Source organism: Scyliorhinus torazame, chromosome 5, assembly GCF_047496885.1.
Source record: "Scyliorhinus torazame isolate Kashiwa2021f chromosome 5, sScyTor2.1, whole genome shotgun sequence".
In the NCBI taxonomy this organism is placed as follows: Eukaryota; Metazoa; Chordata; class Chondrichthyes; order Carcharhiniformes; family Scyliorhinidae; genus Scyliorhinus; species Scyliorhinus torazame.
This window is the reverse complement of record NC_092711.1, coordinates 286,136,319-286,152,897: the sequence shown is the minus strand read 5'-3', so window position 1 is coordinate 286,152,897 and position 16,579 is coordinate 286,136,319. Positions and strand designations below refer to the sequence as shown.

Sequence of the window (16,579 nt, the reverse complement as noted above, 5' to 3'; positions counted from 1 at the left end):
CCTTGGTCTGCTTTCAAAGCCAGCGATTTAGCCCTGTGCTAAACCAGCCCCTGTAATGCCACGGACCTGCCTGCCTGGTTGAGGGTGGCGGCCAGAGCGACGTCTGATGCATCGCTCTCGACTTGGAAGGGGAGCGTCTCGTCGACCGCGTGCATCGCGGCCTTGGCGATGTTGGCCTTGATACGGTAGAAGGTCTGGTGAGCCTCGGCCGTCAGTGGGAAACCGGTGGAGTGGATGAGTGGGCGGGCCTTGGCTGCATTGTTAGGGACCCACTGGGCATAGTACGAAAAGAACCCCAGGCATCGTTTGAGGGCCTTGGGGCAGTGGGGAAGGGGGAGGTCCATGGGAGGGTGCATGCGATTGGGGTCGGACCCTAGAACTCCGTTCTGAACCACATAGCCGAGGATGGCTAATCGGTTTGTGCTGAACACACACTTCTCCTTGTTGTAGGTTAGGTTGAGCAGTTTGGCAGTGTGGAGAAATTTGGAAAGGTTAGCGTCGTGGTCCTGCTGGTCGTGGCCGCAGATGGTGACGTTATCCAGGTACGGGAATGTGGCCCGCAGTCTGTACCGGTCAACCATTCGGTCCATCTCCCATTGGAAGACCAAGACCCCGTTACTGACGCCAAAGGGAACCCTAAGGAAATGGTAAAGATGGCCGTCCGCATCAAACACGGTGTACGGGCGGGTCCGCCTTGCGAATGGGGAGCTGGTGGTAGGTAAATTTCAGATCCACTGTCGAGAAGACCCGGTACTGTGCAATCTTATTGACCATATCAGATATGCGTGGGTACGCGTCGAGCTGCGTGTACCGATTGATGGTCTGACTGTAGTCAATGACCATCGTTTTTTTCTCCCCCATTTTCACCACTACCACTTGGGCTCTACAGGAGCTGTTGCTAGCCTCGATACCTTCCCGCAGCAGCCGCTGGAACTCAGACCTGATGAAGGTCCTGTCCTGGGCGCTGTACCGTCTGCTGCTGGTAGCGACGGGCTTGCAATCCGGGGTGAGCTTTGCAAACAGAGAAGGCGGATCGCCTTAAGGGTCGTGAGGCCGCATACAGTAAAGGGTGGTAGGGGCCCGCCAAATTTCAGGGTTAGGCTCTGGAGGTTGACTGGAAGTCCAGGCCGAGTAGCAAGGCAGCGCAGAGGTTGGGGAGGACGTAGAGCCGGAAGCCGCTGAACTCTACGCTCTGGATGGTGAGGGTGGCGATGCAGTACCCCCGGATCCCCACGGAGTGGGATCCGGAGGCCAGGGAGATTCTTTGGTTAATGGGGTGTACCGCGAGGGAGCAACGCCTTACCGTATCGGGATGGATGAAGCTCATAGTGCTTCCGAAGTCCAGAAGGCAGGATATCTCATGCCCATCGACCTTCACATTTGTTGACGCGGTCGCGAGGTTGTGCGGTCAGGACTAGTCGATCGTGACGGAGGCGAGACGCGGCTGGTCATCGGCGGTTGCAGGCGATGTGTGGCCGATGAGGTGCCTGACAGGCAGGGGTCCTGAGGCGGGAAAGATGGCGGCGCCCACTGGCCGCACACGAGGGGTGCAGGGACAATAGCGGCGATTGAGCGGGCCTGGCACACTGCAGCGAAATGTCCTTCCTTCCCGCAGCCCTTGCAGAGCGCGCTCCGCGCCGGGCAGCATTGTCGGGGTGTTTTGTCTGTCCGCAGAAGTAGCACTTGGGTCCCCCGGGGTTGGTTGGCTGCCGTGCGGTGCAGGCGTGGGGTTCGCTGTGGGCAGTCGCTGATGGGGTCCACGATGGGGTGGTCGCTGGCGGGGTCCACGATGCCCAGGAGGGGTGGGCCGTGCGGTCGGGGGCATACGCCTGCACGTTGCGTGACGTGACTGTGAGTGAGAGCGCTAGTTTCTTGGTCGCCGCGAGGTCAAGCATAGCCCCTTCTAAGAGGCGCTGGAGGATGTAGGCCGACCCTATGCCCGTAATGAACGTGTCTCTCATTAGCAGGTTAGAATGTTTAGCGGCCGAAACGGCCTGGCAATCACAGTCTCTCACCAGGACGAGCAGGGCACGCCAGAAATCTTCCACAGACTCACCGGGAAGTTGGTGCCACGTGGACAGGAGGTGCCTGGCGTAGATCTTGTTAGTGTGCTGAGCGTAGTTCTCCTTCAGTAGAGCCATGGCCTCTCCGTAGGTAGGCGCGTCCTGGATGAGGGGAAAGTCATCGGAGCTCAGCCGCGTGTACAGAATCTGGAGCTTCTGTGCTTCTGGGATTGGGTCTGTCGCAGATCCGATGTATGCTTCAAAGCAAGCTAGCCAATGTGCGAAGTCCTTTTTGCCGTTGTCTGCTTGAGTGTGCAGCTGCAGGCGATTCGGCTTGATTCGGAGATCCATCTTTTAAAAATCTCTGTGTAATAAATTGATGCACTATCAATTCTGGCGAGACGAGAGTAGAGAGTAATTGAGGCTTTTTTACACAGAGATGTGTGACCTCCTACAGCTGCTGCCGAAATGGCTGCAGTTCAGAGAGCATACACATTTATACTCCGCCTACTGGGCATAGATATGTCAGGAATAAAAGAGTGACTAGGGTAAGAGTAGGGCCAGTCACGGACAGTAGTGGGAAGTTGTGCTTGGAGTCCGAGGAGATAGGAGAGGTGCTAAATGAATATTTTTTGTCAGTATTCACACAGGAAAAAGACAATGTTGTCGAAGAGAATACTGAGATTCAGGCTACTAGACTAGAAGGGCTTGAGGTTCATAAGGAGGAGGTGTTAGCAATTCTGGAAAGTGTGAAAATAGATAAGTCACCTGGGCCAGATGGGATTTATCCTAGGATTCTCTGGGAAGCTAGGGAGGAGATTGCTGAGCCTTTGGCTTTGATCTTTAAGTCATCTTTGTCTACAGGAATAGTGCCAGAAGACTGGAGGATAGCAAATGTTGTCCCCTTGTACAAGAAGGGGAGTAGCGATAACCCCGGTAACTATAGACCAGTGAGCCTTACTTCTGTTGTGGGAAAAATCTTGGAAAGGTTTATAAGAGTTAGGATGTATAATCATCTGGAAAGGAATAATTTGATTAGAGATAGTCAACACGGTTTTGTGAAGGGTAGGTCGTGCCTCACAAACCTTATTGAGTTCTTTGAGAAGGTGACCAAACAGGTGGATGAGGGTAAAGCAGTTGATGTGGTGTATATGGATTTCAGTAAAGCATTTTATAAGGTTCCCCATGGTAGGCTACTGCAGAAAATACAGAGGCATGGGATTCAGGGTGATTTAGCAGTTTGGATCAGAAATTGGCTAGCTGGAAGAACGGATAAAAAAAGAAGCCGATTTGAGGCACTTTCCTGAGGATAAGATAGAAAGAAAATCAAAAGGATTTGCACTAAACACAAGCCTCCTAGCAATTGGTGACTGAGGGTTAGAATCAAAGACAAAGTTTTCGGAACAGACTGCCTGTCTTATGGGTCGGAGTACTGCATAGTTTGGGGGTCAAAAAATGAGACATAGATGATATGGCGGCACATAGCACAGTGGTTAGCACTGTTGCTTCACAGTTCCAGGGTCCCAAATTCAATTCCCGGCTTGCGTCGCTGTCTGTGTGGAGTCTGCACATTCTCCCTGTATCTGTGTGGGTTTCCTCCGGGTGCTCGGGTTTTCTCCCACAAGTCCTGAAATATGTGCTGTTAGGTGAATTAACATTCTGAATTCTCCCTCAGTACCCAAAGAGGCGCTGGAGTGTGGCGACTAGGGGAATTTCACAGTAAGTGGGTTACGGGGGATGGGGTGGCGGCGTGGGCTTGGGTATGGTGCTCTTTCCAAGGGCCGGTGCAGACTCGATGGGCCGAATGGCCTCCTTCTGCACTCTAAATCCTATGATTCTATGAAGTGTGGCAGCAAGCAGGAACTGCCGGATAAATAACAGCAGCAAATCTTCAAACTTAACTTTCCACCATGCAGTGCACGAGCACACCAATATGATAATGATAACTAAGCTGTAGAATTATGTTATTATTTGAAGACAAAAGGACGTTAATCGTCTGCAGTCGGCTCGTTTTTCAACTTAGGTTGTGAATTGTGTTGTCGTTCCAGAGCATTGTCAGCTCAGCACAGAAGCCTCAGCTAGAACGTATGCATGGGGTTTACATGGAACTGGAACTGCATTTGTGCTGCTTCCTTGAGTAAATGTCACAGAAAAGTTGATTATTTTATGATGCGCAAATAAAACAAAAATAGCATCTTTAAAGGGCAACTGACAACCAAACCCAAATTATATGTAGACGAGCTGCAAGAACTAGGACAGTATTATGCTGGAATTTCTTATCACAAAGCAAACAATTCTGATCTTAAAGGCCATACATTGAGTACTTCCTTCCATTATTTACATTTGTTCTTGAGATGGGAGTGATGCTGACAAGGCTGCACTTTGTGGGCTTCTCTAGCTGCCTTGAAAAGGCAGCAAACGGTCTTTTTCTTGAACTACTGCACCCTGTACAGATAGTGTCACCACAATGGTGTTTGTTGGGGAATAGGAAAAAGAGGTGCGAGTTATCTTTTCTTGCCCTTAGTTTAAAAAAATCTGTCAATCTCAGTCTTGAATGAGGCCCTGGGGCGGGATTGTCCGACCCCCCCTCTGGGTCAGAGAATCGCCGGGGGCTGGCGTGAATCCCGCCCCCGCCGGTTGCTGAATTCTCCGGCACCGGAGATTTGGCGGGGGCAGGAATCGCGCCGCGCCGGTTGGCGGCCCCCCCCCCCCCCCCCCCCCCGGCGATTCTCCGGCCCGGATGGGCCGAAGTCCCGCTGCTGTAATGCCTGTCCCGCCAGAGTGGATGAAACCACCTCTCTTACCGGCGGGACAAGGCGGCGCGGGCGGGCTCCGGGGTCCTGGGGGGGCGCGGGGCGATCTGGCCCCTGGGGGTGCCCCCATGGTGGCCTGGCCCGCGATCGGGGCACACCGATCCGCGGGCGGGCCTGTGCCGTGGGGCACTCTTTCCCTTCCGCCTTCGCCACGGTCTCCACCATGGCGGAGGCGGAAGAGACCCCCTCCACTGCGCATGCGCGGGGATGCCGTGAGCGGCCGCTGACGCTCCCGCGCATGCACCGCCCGGCAATGTCATTTCCGCGCCAGCTAGCGGGGCACCAAAGGCTTTCCCGCCAGCTGGCGGGGCAGAAATCAGTCCGGCGAGGCCTAGCCCCTCAAGGTTAGGGCTCGGCCGCTCAAGATGCGGAGGATTCCGCACCTTTGGGGCGGCGTGATGCCGGACTGATTCGTGCCGTTTTTGGCGCCGGTCGGCGGGCATCGCGCCGATTGCGGAGAATTCCGCCCCTAGTGTGGAATTCCCACCCCCATTTCTGGCAGATCCAATTTCTGGCTGTGGGTGAAAGGGGCATGATTCACACAGGGGAGAAATATATTCTCAGCAGGCCCATTTGAACTTTGTGTTGAATTCAAACAGACCTCATTTTCACTAAAGCAAGGGCTTCAACCTGCTGTGTAGAAGTCACAAATTGATGGAATAAATGTAAATGCCCTTGAAGTGTACAACTACCATGATCTGATGTTTTTAAATTAGCACCTAGACACACATTTTGTTGATATTTCCCCAAGATCTTTATTATGTCATAATGAACAGTTGGCTGAGTTTCAAAAGTTATTATCTCAGCAGGAAGAATGAATCCATAGTTCAATTGACACTTTAAAGAGTCTGTTAAGGGATTAGCTGTCTTGATGTGGGGTCTGAATAGATATTTGATTGTTTTTTTAAGGGATTAACCGTATGAGAAGATTTAAAAGCTTTGAATGGGCTTTCTGAATGGGAAAATCACACACTCCTGGGCACTGTGGGCCTGGAAAGTCGAGAGATTTCCTGACTCGAGCTACCTGGCTCAGTAGTGAAAGTCCAGCCCTATGTCCCGTCATCTTGATTCCCCCATCAGAGGAAATAGTTTAGGAAATAGTTTATCTGTATTTAACCTATTCACCAAATTTTTATGGTGCGGAAGGAGGCCATTCAGCACATCAAGTCTGCACTGGCTTTCTGAAAGAGCATTGCACCTAATCCCACTTCCTGGCCTTAACCCTCTAACCTTGCACATTCTTCCTTTTCAGATAGCAATACAATTTATCTTTGAATACCTGAATCGAACCTGCCTTCACCACTCTCTCAGGATGTTAATTCTAGACACCAGCCACCCTCCCGATTAAATTTTTTCTCTCATCGCTTTTACTATTTTTGCCCATTATTTTGAATCTGTGCTCTCTAGTTCTTGATGCTGTCTTGGGTGGGAACAGTTTCTCACGATTGACCCTCCCACACCCCTCAGGATCTTGACTACCTCTCTCAAGCCCCCTCTCAGCCTTCTTTTCTCCAAGGAAAATAATCCCAACCTCTCCAATCTATCCTCATACCTACACATCTTTATTCCTGGATTCATTCATGTGAATCTCCTGTGTACTATTGAATCATGTTAACATTGATAAACCACAATCACAACCACTCAATATTTTTATACTTAAGGGAATAGAAGTCACGTTTATGCAATCTTTCTTCATAACCTAATCTTCTAAACCCCTGTATAATGGCAGCATATCTGCACTGTATCCTCTCCAAGGCCGATCTATTCTGCCTCATGTGCAATGGCCAAAACGTAACAGATGGAAGTCTGACCAACTTGACTCAGTGCTATATATCCCAATCAGGAAAGTCCATGCTTTGGCGAGGAATTCAAAAGTTCCAACAACATTTCTATCTTGTCTTCTTTGGAGTTAAAGGTTGTTGAGGCAGGAGATGGAAGGGGAGATATACCGTTAAATGAAGTTGGTGATTCGCTGCAGTGCTGGGACCTTGAGACAAGTTGATGGCATTACCACAGGCAGGGGTGTGAGAGGGAGGGTTCAAATCAGAATGTTCCTGAACAATTCATCACAGATAACCATCGAGAAAAGAGTGAACATTTTTTTTATTTCTTAACGTTGTACAATATAGCTTTGGGTTGGGAGGCATGAATGATTAAAATGTTTGGATAATGAAATAAATTGTATAATAATGTTGTTTGCAGATAATGACATTCGTACTTTTGTAAATAGACAAATTACGCTTGATTGTCACATAACAGCAACATGCTATTAGACAGCAACTTTAACAGAGTAAAAGGTTCTAAATTTCTTCACAGGAGCGTTTTGAGGTCAAATTTGACATTGAGCCGTATAAGGAGATATTAGGTGAGGTGACCAAAAGAGTGGTGTGAAGAGATGCAGAGTGACCAAAAGAGTGGTGTGAAGAGATGCAGGAGAAGCCACAAGTAAATTCTTAGCATTAAGTGCCCAAAATAAGCAAATATGTTTTTTGATTTGTGAATGGCTTCAGAAGAACAAAACTTCATTAGCAGATATATTTGATACCAATCTGACTAGAATAGGGAAATGCAGGAGAACTTAATAGCAAACTAGCAAATATCCATGATTAGCATATTTTCATCTGTTTGTCCCATTCCATCCTTCCCAGCAAACTGCCTGGGGGATCAGATTTAAAAGGTCTTATTTCTAAAATGAAAAAGAGAGAGGGGTTTGAAGTGGTGCAACATTGCTCGGCAATGGAGAGGTTTGCTATATTTATTGAAGATGCTCTTGAGGCACTGCTGTCGAGAAAAAGACTCACTTAGTTGGCACACAAGGCATCCTTGCTCATCATCGAAGCTATGTGGCAGGAGATGACTGGCAGAATGTTGCTCTTCAATAAAGTTGGTAAACCTGAGAACATGCGGTTTCCTTTAGAAAGTATGCATGTCTCAAATTGTTACGTTGCGATAGCATACTACCTTTGCGTCAGTAATGCCTGGGTTAGTACAGTGTCTAATATTAGTCTCCTCACAAGGTGAGTGATATTTGTGCGTTGGAAAGGGTTCAGAGGACATCAACAGCAAGAACTCCAGCAGCCAACACTGACACTGCAGTGAAAATTCACCCTTAATGATTCTGCCTCCTTTAATCCAAAATTATTATATATTAATGACCTAGTCTTGGTGTGCAGTGCACAGTTTCAAAGTTTGTGGATGGTGCAAAACTTGAAAGCATTTGAAACATGTGAGGAGCACAGCGTGCAACTTCAAAAGGACATGAACAAGTTGGTGGAATGGGCAGATAGGTGGCAAATGAAGTTTAATGTGGAGAAGTGTGAAGAGATGCATTTTGGTAGGAAGAACATGGAGAGACAATATAAAATAAGCGGACCAATTCTTAAGCGGGTACAGGAGCAGAGGGACCCGGATGTGCAAAGTTAATTGAAGATGCCAGGAGAGGTGGAGAGAGCAGTTAATAAAGCATATAGTATTCTAGGCTTTATTAATAGGGGCATAGAGTGCAAGAGCAAGGAGGTTATGCTGAATTGTATAAGACATTAGTTAGACCTCAGCTGAAGTATTGTGTATGGTACTGAGCGTCACATTCTGGGAAGGATGTGAACGCATTGGAGAAAGAACAAAATATGTTCACAAGAATCGTTCCAGGAATGAGAAAACTTTGTTACAAGTAGAGGTTGGGACCATTCTCTATGGGGAGAAGAAGGACAGGAGGAAACTTGATAGAGGTGTTCAAAATCATGAGGGTGCTGGACAGAACAGATAGATCTGCTCAAGATCGAGAGGACACAGATTTCAAGTGAATTGTAAACGTGGTGTGAAAAAAAAACTTTCACACAGCGAGTTGGTCGGGTCTGAAATGTGCTGCCTGGAAGTGAGGTGGAGGCAAGTTCAATTGAGGCATTCAAGAGGGCAGCCGGTTTAGCTCAGTTGGCTGGAAAGATGGTTTGTCATGCAGCACAAGATCAGCAGCGTGGGTTCAAATCCTGTACCGGCTGAGGTTATTCTTGAAGGCCCTGCCTTCTCAACCTTACCCCTCACCTGAGGTGTGGTGATCCTCAGGTTAAATCACCACCAGTCAGCTCTCCCTGTCAAAGGGGAAAGAAAGCAGCCTGTGGTCACCTGGGACTATGGTGACTTTACTTAGTAGATGACTATTTGAATGGAAATAACATGCAGGGATACAGGGAAAAGGTAGAAGAATGGCACTAAGTCATAATGCCAGTGCACACGATGGGCCGAATGGCCTCTTTTTGCACCATAATAATTCTTTGATTGTATTAGCTAATTTGATTTTCACAAATGTATCAAGCAGGTGACTGGAGCACTGTAAATAGCAACAATACAAAATTGTCCCCTTGGATTTGATCTGGAAGAAAATAAATCTTAATAAAATCATGGCCGGGATTCTCCATGCTGAAGCCTAGGTGCTCCCTCCAGTGGAGAATCGGGACTGTTCTTCGCTGGTGCTGGGAGTGGAGCCCAGATGCAAGTCTCTCTCCTTAACCAATGACAGCACGTGGGCAGCACGATAGCATTGTGGATAGCACAACTGCTTCACAGCTCCAGGGTCCCAGGTTCGATTCCGGCTTGGGTCACCGTCTGTGCGGAGTCTGCACATCCTCCCCGTGTGTGAGTGGGCTTCCTCCGGGTGCTCCGGTTTCCTCCCACAGTCCAAAGATGTGCAGGTTAGATGGATTGGCCATGATAAATTGCCCTTAGTGTCCAAAATTGCCCTTAGTGTTGGGTGGGGTTACTGGGTTATGGGGATAGGGTGGAGGTGTTGACCTTGGGTAGGGCGCTCTTTCTAGAGCCGATGCAGACTTGATGGGCCAAATGGCCTCCTTCTGCACCGTAAATTCTATGATAATCTATGATAAACCATGCAAATTTTTGCATGGTGGAGATCTTGCTGGATTCTATCAGAATCCTGGCATCGGACCATCATTTTGAGCAGGCACCCGATCCCGAGGTCCAGTGACACACCTACCCCCCCCCCCCCCCCTCCCACCCCCGCAATGCTAATCTTACCCCACCCCCCCGTATTCTCCACACCCCTCCCCCTCAACGGGAATAATGGATCGCACCCTCACAGCAAGCGTGCATGAGTGTGACTTAACCCCTCCCCCACTGATTCCCCCATCAGACTCCCATTAGATCTTCCATCAGAGACCATCATCAGTCATCCCAATCAGAATCCCTCATCAGACCCCTCCATCAGTCACCCCCATCAGGGACTTAGCCGCTTTGGATGTGGTGAGGATCGTCAATCATTGCAAGAGTGTTTATGAACATTGTGGTTAGTATCAAAGCAGGGTAATAGAGATGGATTCAAGTATGAAGGGAAAGATAAATAAACAATCCACCAAGCACCTGTGTCTGGACCAATAAACTGTAAATCACTGGCTCGTGAAATTTATTGCCATGTGAAATTAAATGAAAGACTTGCATTTCAAAGGCTGTTAGGGGATTTGAAGCCCTTTCAAGGGAACTTGGCTTTTGAGGAAGCCTCTGACACATGTAACAGTACTTTTTCTTACTCTTTGGAATGTATTTGTTCTGTGCATTCTGAAACATCCCCTTAAATGTTTGCCATTGCATCTCTATTGACCGATCCCTTAACCTAATTTGCCAATTCACTTTTGCCAGCTCAACTTTTCTACCCTCATAATTCCCCTTATTTAAGTTTAAAAGCATAGTCTCAGGACCACTCCTCGCTCTCTCAAACTGAATGTAAAATTCAATCATATTATAGTCGCTGCTACATAGGGGCGCCTTCACTATGAAATTGTTGATTACTCCCATTTCATTGCTAAATACCAGGTCTCATTGCACAATACCCTGACAAGGCCCAAGCACTGCTCCCTGGCACTGCTCTGTCATTGGCCCTGGCCCTGCCTGGTAGAGGAAACACTGGGGGGGGGGGTCTCTTCTCTTTGGGAGGCTCAGGGTGAGGGAACTTCTGGGATGGGGGTTCTCTGTTGGGGGTTTCCATGTCCATTGCGTACAGTTCTGGTCACCGCATTATAGGAAGGACGTGGAGGCTTTGGAGCGGGTGCAGAGGAGATTTACCAGGATGTTGCCTGGTATGGAGGGAAAATCTTATGAGGAAAGGCTGATGGACTTGAGGTTGTTTTCGTTGGAGAGAAGAAGGTTAAGAGGAGACTTAATAGAGGCATACAAAATGATCAGGGGGTTGGATAGGGTGGACAGTGAGAGCCTTCTCCCGCGGATGGATATGGCTGGCACGAGGGGACATAACTTTAAACTGAGGGGTAATAGATATAGGACAGAGGTCAGAGGTAGGTTCTTTACGCAAAGAGTAGTGAGGCCGTGGAATGCCCTACCTGCTACAGTAGTGAACTCGCCAACATTGAGGGCATTTAAAAGTTTATTGGATAAACATATGGATGATAATGGCATAGTGTAGGTTAGATGGCTTTTGTTTTGGTGCAACATCGTGGGCCGAAGGGCCTGTACTGCGCTGTATTGTTCTATGTTCTATGTTCTATGGTGAGAGGGGGTGGATCCCTGGAGGGATTCCCTTTCGGTGGAGGGGAGGTGTGTTCCCTTGGGGGGGGGGGGGGGGGGGGCATGGTTTCCGTGTCCACAACGGGATTTGATTTTTTACTTCCATTACACCTTTTTAAAGGGCGCCCCGATTTGCCAGGAAGCAAGGGCGCTGGCGGGGTAAAGCCCTCTGCCAGCATAATGTCATGGAACCCGCCTCCATGTTTTTTTCAAAAGTATTTCCGAATGTGTCGGGATGACCCAGCAAGCAGCTGGCATAAATGAAACGCTGAGGAATGGTGCCTGCGACATGCTATCGATATTTTGAAGCCAAGATCCTCTAACAATTAAGGGCCCCTCAAATGGAAGCTTGTACGCTTGCAAGAAAGCCAAACACCGGTCACATAATGAAAGAATATGAAATGAAAATGAAAATCGCTTATTATCACAAGTAGGCTTCAAATGAAGTTACTATGAAAAGCCCCTAGTTGCCACATTCCAGCGCCTGTTCGGGGAGGCTGTTACGGGAATTGAACCGTGCTGCTGGCCTGCTTTGGTCTGCTTTCAAAGCCAGCGATTTAGCCCTGTGCTAAACAGCCCCTGCGTATGTGCAGAAGGACAATGGTTGCGTTCCATGCTCTTAATCATACTGGCCAGAAAATGGGGGGCAAAATTCTCCTTTCGGGAGACTGACGCTGGGACTGAATTGCATGTGGTTTGCGTTCCCTTGGGGACGTTATTTGTGGAGCAATTCAGGACATGCTAAGTGGGCAGCACTCTGAGCAATTCCTGGCCTAGCAGGAGTTCTAACCACCGGGGCCAGAGTTAGTGCCAGAGACTGGCAGTTGGAGCTGTTTTTAAACCCTCCACTTACCACACCCTCACTGCAGCCACCAAGACGCTAAGAAAAGACCTGTCCCTCGAGGTCGAGAGCCTGAGGTGCACTTACAGCTCCATACCGGTGAGGAGCGGAGGGATACCCTCTTCCCCAGCGTGGGCCGCAGACTCAAGCTCGCCCTTCTGAACATTGCCTGAGAGGTGGTGGCAGAGGCAGTCAGGGCCACCAGTCTCACCAGGAGGTGACAGCTGGTGATCCAGCGGAGTGGGGGTCACTGGTGAGTCCACTGCCCTGTGAGGGGCAGAGAACCCAGGAGAGTTCCTTAGGCTGTGGTGCAAGTGTCCTCTGATGGAGGTGATCTCTGCTGATCCCCTTCTTCTGCAATGGGGCAGCACTTCTGGGGAGTTTGAGCCCTTAATGATACAGCAGGGGTATGAAAGTGTCCAGAGAGGCGGCTTGCCTCTCCTGATCATTTAAAGGATTCAGACGACACTCAGCAATGTGAGCAGCTAGGAGCCTGTAAGTGGCACAAAAAGGGTACGTTTAAAAGACAGACTGCAGCAATGGCAGTCTGAGCCAGCCTGATCCCAAGGGGACACCCAAGTCCACGGACTTGACACCAAGTCACTACCCACTACTGCCCCTGGCCCGGGTAGCCACCCACCAGCAAGCCTGAGAGTATTCAACGCTTTTTCAGTGTTTTTATAACCTTCCGTTCCCCCTCCTCAGCCAGGTCCATGTTTGTAAATACTTGTCGTAATTCACACCCGTGAGACCTCCACCTGCGAGGAGCGGGGAGCATCGCGGAAGGGCAGGGCATACTGTGTCCAGCCCGTTGATCATATTTAAATACAGGCAAATGTCAGTTTTTGCATGTTTCCACAGGCACAGGACGCAAACCTCTTTATTGCCACCAGCGAGAGACCAGAGCATGGCGCCCAAATTGGCACTGGGCGAGGACCTCGATTTTGGCCAGATGCCTGATTTTCCTCCTGATTGGGGTTCGCGTTTTGGGTGTTGTGAGGAGGAGCATTTCGTCCAGGGAAATTAGCAGCTTAGGTTTGTGCCATGCTTGATGGGCCCACAAGAATCTTTTCCAAAGTGGGCACACTTCTCTTTGCCTTCCTCCAAATATCAGCAAGCAGAACCTCATTTGCAGCCAGGTACTATAGGGATATGGTTGACTGCATTAACTTGATTGATGACCTCCCTCCATGTTTTTTGCACCTTGAGATTTTACTGCAGGTTAACTTCATCACCATGTTCAACATGTATACTTCTAATGAGGGAAAGGTATGACCAAAATATTGTGACAACAGGAAGTAAGCAGAGGAAACCAGCGTCATCATTGTCTGTCCCTCAAAACAAGGATGACAGCTATCTGGTATCATGACTTTTGTATCCTCAGGTGACTCAGCAGGTCAATCCTGAAGTCACAGGTCTTTCAGCCACCACGTGACATGGTTAGTGGCAAGTTCCTCCCACACACCATTGCTCACCAATAAGGTCTTCAGAGTGTCCTTAAATCGTTCCTGTCTCCTTGAGATCGGTTGCCAGCCATAAATTGTGAAAGAGTATTTACTTTGGGAGCTCATTGTTTGGCATGCAGATGCAATATCCAGACCAGCGGAGCTGACTTCACATGGCCATGTTTGTGATGCTGGACAGGAAATATACATGCGACAAAATAATATAGATAGGAGCATTATCATGCTCAAGCAAAAACTACTTCAACTAAGACATTATTAATCTGCTCAAAATAAATCTGCCAATTCTATTGTTAAAATAATGAATAAATGTGGGTGTTTGTTATTAATTCAATTAGTGTGAAGTATTTTAGGATGCCCAGAGGTTGTGAAAGGCCTATATATATGCATGTTTTTTCAGTATTGCACACTAATATTTGAACCCATTAACTCTCAACCACCAAAAGTCTACTCAATATAATATTCCAAAATAGAACATCTACTCAGAGCTACATAATTTTTGCAATCCTATGTTATATTAATAGATCATTTATTAGAAGCTGTTAGTTTATTTGCTGGCTGTTATCACTAATTCCTTTTTCTTGCATTCTTCAATTGCTGTTTAACAGTTCTAGAATCTTGTTTTAAATTCAAACTCACACACCGGCATATGCAGTTCTTCTTGGTTCCCCTTTTAGGAACATAGGAATTAGAAGCAGAAGTAGGCAATTCAGTCCTTTGAGTCTGCTCCGCCATTCAATCAGATCATGGCTGATCTCTTCCTGGTCACAAATCCACCTCCCACCTGTTGCCCATTAACTCTTTAACCCGTTTTTTAAATCAAAAATATATTTATCTCTTTCTTGAAAACATTTAATGACTCAGATTCCACTACACCAAGGGGCAGCGAGTTCCACAAATTCACCATCCTCTGCGAGAAGTAGTTCCTCCTCATCTCAGGTCAAAATTTACCGCCTCTCAACCTATATCTGTGCTCTCTCATTCTAGATCTCCCCACAAGGGGGAACATTTGGTCCACGTTTACTTTATCAATCCCATTTCATATTTTATATACCTCAATCAGATCCTCTCTCATCCTTCTAAACTCCAGTGAGTATAAACCCAAACTGTTGAATCTCTCCTCATACGTCAACCCTTTCATCCCCGGAATTAATCTGGTGAGCGTCCTCTGAACTGCCTCCAATGCCAGCACATCCTTCGTCAAATAAGGAGATCAAAACTGGACACAATGCTCCAAATCTGGTCTCACCAATACCATGTAGAATTCCAACAATACTTCTCTACTGTTATACTCCAGTCCTTTTGCAGTAAACGGTAACACCCATTTGCCTTTTTAATTACATGCTCTACCTGTATAACAACTTTCTGTGATTCATGAACAAAGACACCCAAATCCTTCTGCCCAGACATATCCTGAATCTGCTTTCCATTTAGATAATAATTTGACTTTCTACTTTTTCAGCCAAAATAGATAACCTCACATTTATGTATAATAAACTCCATCTGCCAAATTTTGGCCACTCTCCTAGCCTATCTATATCCCTCTGTAAAATCTTTATGTCCCCTTCACTGCTGCTTTCCCATCTATGTTGTACCATCCGCAAATTGCGCTATATTACACTCTGTCCCTGCATGCAGAACATTTATATAAATTGTAAACATTTGAGGTCCGAGGACTGACCCCACTAGTTACAGTTCACCAGTCAGAGAAGGACCCATTTATCTTCACTCACTGCTTTCTGTCAGTCAGCCAATCCTCAACCCAATCTAGTACTCGGCCCCAATCCCCTGTGATCTTACCTTCGGGATGTGGCACCTTATCAAATGCCTTCTGGAATACCACATCCACAGGTTACCCAATATTCACCTTGTAGTTACATCCTCAAAGAACTCAAGCAAGTGTCAAGCATGACTTACCCCTCATAAAACCATGCTGACAATGATTGAGCTTCGTCTTTCCAAATGTTCAGTCATCTCCTCCTTAATGATTGATTCCAGCAACTTTCCCACCACAGAGGTCAAGCTAACTGGTCTATACTATCCTACTTTTTGCCTCTCTCCTTTTCTGAGTAGGGGCATCACATTAGCATGTTTCCAATCCACTGAGACCAGAATCCTGGGAATTCTTAAATATCATAACCAATGCATCTACTATCTCCGCTGCCACCTCCCTTAATACCCTAGAGTGCAGGCCATCAGATCCCAAAGAACAAAGAACAAAGAAAAGTACACACAGGAACAGGTCCTTTGGCCCTACAAGCCTGCGCCGACCATGCTGCCTGTCTAAACTAAAATCTTCTACACTTCTGGTGTCCGTATCCCTCTATTCTCTTCCAATTCATGTATTTGTCAAGATGCCCCTTAAACATTACTATCGTCCCTGCTTCCACCACCTCCTCCGGCAGCGAGTTCCAGGCACCCACTACCCTCTGTGTAAAAAACTTACCTCGTACATCTCCTCTAAACTTTACCCCTCGCACCTTAAACCTATGCACCCTAGTAATTGACCCCTCTACCCTGGGAAAAAGTCTCTGACTATCCACTCTGTCTATAATATGGATCCCGGGAGTGTAGAAGATTTTAGTTTAGACGGGCAGCATGGTTGTCGCAGGCTTGGACGGCCGAAGGGCCTGTTCCTGTTGTCATGTGAGGGTACCTTTAAGAAATGGATGTTTATAAATGGGTGTGTATATAAATCTCTGTAGTGAGAGTACCTTTAAGAAATGGGTGTTTATTACTGCAGTGATGTCAGAGAGTGGGTGGAGCTGGGCTGTCTGTCAGCTTTTTACTTTCGCTTTAGGCTTTTTGCTGCAGGGTGGGTTTCGTTTCATTTTTAGTTTTGGAGAAGCTGCAATCACAGCAGGCTGCGAGTGAATCTCTGCAAGTTTATGAGTGTCCATTTACTGATTTCAACATGGTAACTGTTCT

The 16,579-nt window shown here is 47.7% G+C and overlaps 1 long non-coding RNA gene across 1 annotated transcript in view; it reads left to right on the top strand.

The window, feature by feature from the left end:
* LOC140422794 (uncharacterized) overlaps window positions 1-16,579 on the top strand; it is a 208,034-nt gene that overhangs the window by 68,161 nt on the left and 123,294 nt on the right. The window lies entirely within an intron of this gene.